Here is a 6,000-nt window from a genome sequence, read left to right as displayed (position 1 = left end):
AATGAAAGGGCAATGCCCCCGTTCTGGGCAGCAGACTTCAACTGTCTTAGGGTTGGGCAGAAACAATTATTTGCGTGTAAAACGGCGATTTGCGCTCCATTCTGACGGAAAATCCCTGTCTGGTGAATGGGGATTTGCAGGAAATCTGTCACGCAAATCCCCGTTTTACACGCAAATAATTCCATGAATCAGGGCCAGTGTGGAACACTAAGGTTTCTGCACGAATCTGTTGCCAAGCCTATGACTTGCAAGATGTGTTGCTGCTTTTGCAAGAGGAAGATGTGAGGAACTGCCGTCCGTGGTGTCAGACGCGTGCCTGTCTGTTCTTCGGTGTTCTGCACGCCGTGCCCACTCGCTCAGCCTTTGTGGCAGACATCGATGGGCATGGTGCTGCCGTGTCTGTGGGAGGGTGGAGCATGCAGGTGGTTCATGAAGCCGAGGTGGCTGTACGTCTGGTCTCCCATGGCCCTGGGGCAAGTCATGCGTATTTCATTAATCCGAGGCATCCGGCTACCATACATGCCACTTTACCTTCTGTGGACGGAGTCGGGTGCTGCAGGAGCCAGAGGTACACGTATGTTTCTATTTAAAGCTGTTTTTTTGTGGGTTTTTTTTTTTAATCAAAAGGAGACACCCCACTAGCTTGCCCCAGTGGCAGGGGAACATGGGGTGGAGTGGGAAATAATGATGACTGAATGCACCTGGTGCCAGCTGTACGGTTTTGCTTTGCATTCTGAGACCGGTAGCCATGACTAAATTGATAACAAGCATTGGCAATGCCAACAGTTTGGGCTTTTGCGTGGGCATGGGAAAGGCACTTGCCAGGCACTGCCAAAGTAGTATTAACTGGCTATTGATAGCAGCAGGTGCAAAATGGTGCAAGTACCTGGGCATCTCATTGGAGTGCCTGGCAAATGCTTAATAACTATATACAAACCAAAACTGTTGGCTTTGCCAATGCTTGTTTTTAACACGACTTCCGTGAGGGACAAGCATAGTGCTTATAAATCGAGTGACTGAAGGCAGACCCGGTTAAGCCATTTTTATTACACCAGTACTGCGTTTACAACTCCAATTAAGTCATTAACTCTCAGAAGACAGCTTTGAGAAAACACTAGCCGGCACTTGAGTGCAACATTTGATGGTAAGGATTGATTAAAGTGAGTTCAAAGAGTTCCAAAGAGGAGGTGTTTGGGCGCAGAGAGGCAGGAACTGGGTAGGAATGGCCATAGGGACTAGCATGGTCATGGGCAGCCAGTGGGTGGACAAATTACCAAGTAACACCTACAAACTTTGAGTCCCTCCTCAAATACCATTTCTCTCTGTCTGTACTCTAATGCAACACTTTCACCTTATAGGTGGGGCTAAAGCACCTCCTAAAAGCTGAAACTAAAAAGGGAGATGGTGCCTGGATCGTGCCTATCGTTTTCCTGTCTTACCGTTGTGTACAATCCTGATGTGCCAGCCCAGCTTCCCCTTCCTACAAGCTGTTCTTGTACCCAGGCACTAGGTGCCAGGTTGCCACCAGCAGTCTTCTTCATGTACATTACTCTAGGTTCTATGGGTGAGGATGGGTAGTGGAGGTGGTGGTGTAGGAACCAGAGGTGAACACTTCTCAAAAGGAGACCTTTGTTTTTCTTTTTGTACCAATGGGTTGAAGGAGTGATGTCAGCGAGAGATGCGGTTGATGGTAGATAGAAGGGGTGGCTGGATGTACAGCAAATAGACCTGATCCCATGGGCGGTGCATGGAGTGGGGGTGATTGGATGTTAGATTTATAACTGCCATTGGGAAGCAATAGTTGGAAGTGGTTTGGGATTCTCTATTGTCAGGACCAGAAAGGTCATTTATATTATGTTATGTTATTTTGATTTACACCATGCGCCACTGCCATTTTTATGGCCTCCAAATGTTCTGGTGCATCTGAAAAGGAAGGGGTGTTCAGGAGGGTGAGTTAGTGGGATCGAGAGGGAGTGCACAATTTATATAATATATGATGTGGCATTTATAACGCGCCTATACGCAAGTGTTTCAAGGCGCGTCGAGGCAAGGGAGGGGGGACAGAAGGAAGACAGACAACAATCTTACTGGGCCCAGTGTCATTCAGATCACGCAAGTGCATAGTAAGGGGAAAAGAGCGAGGGGGAAAGGGAAGGTGCAGTACATGAGATAAAGAATAAATAGAGAAAAAAAATTACGGCCAACTGGGGCAAGTGCAAAGTAAGTGCAGACATAAGTGCTGGAAACAGTCACCAAGTGCGGGGGTTGCCAAGGAGGCAGTCCAGGTGTGCAACTGGCAGGGCCCGGGACCAAGATCAGAAGGGTGGCTAGGTAACCAGTGCAATCTCAGTTTCAACCAGGAATTCAGCAGGGGAGAGGGGGAGAGAAAGCAGAAGCAAAGAGGAAGGTTTTAAGGTGCTTCCGGAATCGGAGATGGTTCTCCTCAGGTTTCAGGGAGGCTGTTCCAGAGGGAAGCCCCCGACGAAGAGAGAGATTTACCACAAACTCGTTGCTTGGAGAAGCGACTGACCCTGAGGGAGTTGGAGGTGGATGAGCGAAGAGCTGGAGGAGGAAGATATTTAGGATGTGCTGATGGTAGCTTTAGTTCAGGAAAACCGGTCACTGTGTGCTGGGTTTGTTTTTGGTTGGTAATGGTTTGGTGGTGTTTTGTGAATGAGGCGGAATGGGGTGGTCTGTGGGCTGGTGGTTTGATTTCCTGTAGTTCATTCGGTGTAAGAGGTATTGCAGATTTAGTATAGTTTGTGGTGGCTTCAGATTTCTTCCCTTGCAGAGGTATGTGTGTGTATTGTTTGGGTGTTTTAGGGTGAATATGCAGGAAATTAGAAAGTTGTTGGGATTAATGATGGGGTCTTTCTGCGCCCTTCTCTTCGGGCGTGATGTTGGTTTGGTAGGGATCAGATTCTTCTATGGTGGCTTGCGTTAAAGTGGCTTGTTTCCTTCGGTATCCAGGTTTCATTAGGTTTAGGTGTTGTGGGTGTTTCTCTTGTGCTGTTTTAGCTATTTTTCTCTGCCTGAGTTTTCCATTTAACTTGGTGAGTTAAAGAGCTGTTAGATAATCTTCTGTTGTATGAGTTTCTTTAGCGGGCGAGTGCCACTGTTTTGCCAAGTTGCAGGACAATGCTGATCCACCAAATTTCAGTTTTGAGTATTGTTTTGGTTTGAGGTGAATGTTGCTGCTGGATCTCGGTGTTCAATTTGGTTTGAAAATGGAGATTTCTTCCTGTATGAATTCCCCTCCTTAGCCATGGATTGGTCTGTGGGTTATGCAGAGTTTCGAAGGAAATTCTTTTTTGACCAGTAGCCAATGTGGGGTTCTAAGTGCTGCTGTGGTCTGTTCTCTCTAGGTGAGTCTGAGCAGTAGTCTTGCAGGTCTGTTCTAGATTTGCTGTAGTTTTTTGGTGAGGTGGTCTGGAATTTTCAGATAGATGTTGTTTGCGTAGTCTATTCTTGACATGACAAGGGAGATGACTGCGAGTGTCCTATGTTGGAAGGTGAGGAAAGGTAATATATGTTTAGGTGTGTGTGGGTTGAAGAAGCACTTCTTTACTACTGTGTTAGGACCAGTCGGGTGTGCGCCCAAATGAGGAGTGGGTTTGAAAGGATATATTTAGACATGACATCCATTGTGGAGGAGAACACAATAGGTGGCAGTGGAAACTGTGGGTGCTAATGTGGACAGACACTGAACATTTTCAACACACTTACTTTTTACCTGTTTTCTCTTGAAGGGGTTATGCATGCTGGAATACCAATGCACACATTTTCATTTAGTGCAAGCTGCAAGCAGTTTCCCGCTCTTTGCACCAGGTTATGCTTACTCGCTTTTCCTTCTCGAAGCATTTTTCTTCCCATTTGCTTCCTGTGTGTTTCCACCTCTCTTGTTTAAGTATAGAGAACTATAGAGAATGGGTCCAGTTTACATACATTTTTTTCACCACATGTTGCTTTTTGATTTCGTTTCATAGCTGGTGCCAGAAACAAAATCTATTCTTTGTACTGTACATCTTTGTATGTTTGAGCCTTAATAATAATACAGAATATGTTTTATAATGAAAGAGCTGTGATATTGTACATTATTTTTCACAGACTTTCTTTATTGAGGTGATATGCCCCGGGTGACGGGCCCACCCTGTAGGTAATGGCATGGTGCCCAAGGTAAGGGCCTGAGCGCACCAAGGGTACCGTAACAAGGGTGGCGGGCCGTTACCTACAGGGTGGTCCCAGCCACTGAGGGGCATATTGCCATTAGCACCTGTGTAGATCACTAGCCAGGTGCTAATGTTTTTTTGTATGTGCACAAATAAAAGAAAAACGTAGCTGGACTTTATCTTGCACCCGATGTAGCAGAGTACTTTAAATCAGGAAGTCCGTCTTCAATGTTGATAGTGAAGAGCGGACTGCCTGGCTGAAGGAACTGTGTGGTGCCGTGCAGTGAGATAAAGGGACGTTTTTCTTTCTTTTTGAACAAAATTAAGAAATCACACCATTGGCACCCGTGTAGTGTTCTACACAGGTGCTAATGAGAATTGGAGTGGGGAGCAGGGAAGAGAAGCACCCAACACTAATGAAAGTCCCCCGAACGCAGACTTTCCACTTTGAAAACAGGCCGCGTTCCGACCATTTTCAGGGCACTAATGTTTCAGGATTGTCAGTGGGTTGTGCAGTATCTTCCAAGCTTTATATTGGGAAACTGTGTCTTACCTCCTCACTACTATCCCTGACAGGGCTTTCTTTTTTAAAATTTCTTTATTGTATTTATGGTCAACATGACCTTTTACAATATTTAACTAGAAAAGAGAAAAAAAAAGACTCCCATCCTTACACTCACTGTGGTGTGTTAGAAGAGTATTGCTATATACGAAATTGGGTGAGTCAGACCGCAGCTCAAATGCTCTCCTACAGCTGTTGGGTAAAGGAATGTCTTTCAATTGTTTGAATCCATTGATTGCAGATTTAAAGGGATTCACTATAAAACATTTGTCAATGTTGTTCCTTGAACAGGAGTGCTTAGAAACTTGTCCTGATTCCGAAGAATAATCAAATTAAAGATCCAACAATGGGATTTGATTTCCAACATCGAGAAACTTCATCAATGTAAAAGATAAAACAAAATGTGTATCAAAGTTTCAAGGGAAACATCCCACAGAGCTATCTAACCAAATTTAGTACCTCCATTTTAATATACTTCCCACTAAAGAATGTATTAGTTGTTGGTATGATACTGCTTCACAAGATGCTCTCTGTAGATGTAATTTAGAGATAGAGACTGCGTTTTAACATCATGTATCGCTTTAAAAGATTTATACAAGAGGGGATACATTAAGTTTGTGAGTTCCATGTATAATATAAGAGAGGACCAATTTTGTTCTACAATTAGGGGGCTCAGTCTGTCGTGAATAGCGCAGCTGCTTTTGATATTTGGAATTTAGTCACAAATGTCATGGAGATTTGAGAGCGTTTAAAAAGATCATTTATAGTGATTAAGTGGAGTTGAATTTTATTTTAAATGATGATGATTTTGACTTGATTGATTGTATTGATATGGTTGTATTATTTCTGATCGAATTGTGAGGTGATTTTAAAAATTGAAGATTAATTGTAATTTGTAACCTAATTTTGTAATGTGCTTAAAGTTTATTTGTAATTAAACTAACGCACAATAAAAATTAAAAAAATAAAAAATAAAAAAATAATAGAAATAAAGAGGGAGAAAGAGAAGTAAAATAAAAAATTACATTCATAATGTGTTGTTCAAGAATGGTAAGAATAAAGATAAATAATTCAGTGCACTCCACGAATTCACTTATTTAGTGATCTGATCTCTACGTAGATATCTGTTCAATTTTCTTAGTGCTAATGTATCAACGTTTCAGAACTGCAATTAGTATTGTGTTGTGTCCTGGCATCAATTTCTTACAGATTCTTATTTTAGTGTGTAAAGTCAAGCAGGAGTTATTGCCCAAGTAGCAATTTCTCACC

General features: G+C 43.1%; 1 long non-coding RNA gene across 1 annotated transcript in view; it reads left to right on the top strand.

The window, feature by feature from the left end:
- The first annotated feature begins 280 nt into the window (after nucleotides 1-280).
- LOC138467127 (uncharacterized) overlaps nucleotides 281-6,000 on the top strand; it is a 28,327-nt gene continuing 22,607 nt past the window's right edge. The window contains exon 1 of the long non-coding RNA XR_011268058.1: nucleotides 281-568. This is a non-coding gene — a long non-coding RNA (uncharacterized lncRNA). The remainder of the gene's footprint in view (nucleotides 569-6,000) is intronic.

The sequence above is a fragment of the Ambystoma mexicanum genome, chromosome 4q (genome assembly GCF_040938575.1).
Source record: "Ambystoma mexicanum isolate Mex_15411 chromosome 4q, UKY_AmexF1_1, whole genome shotgun sequence".
Classification (NCBI taxonomy): Eukaryota; Metazoa; Chordata; class Amphibia; order Caudata; family Ambystomatidae; genus Ambystoma; species Ambystoma mexicanum.
This window is presented reverse-complemented; position numbering and strand designations above follow the sequence as displayed.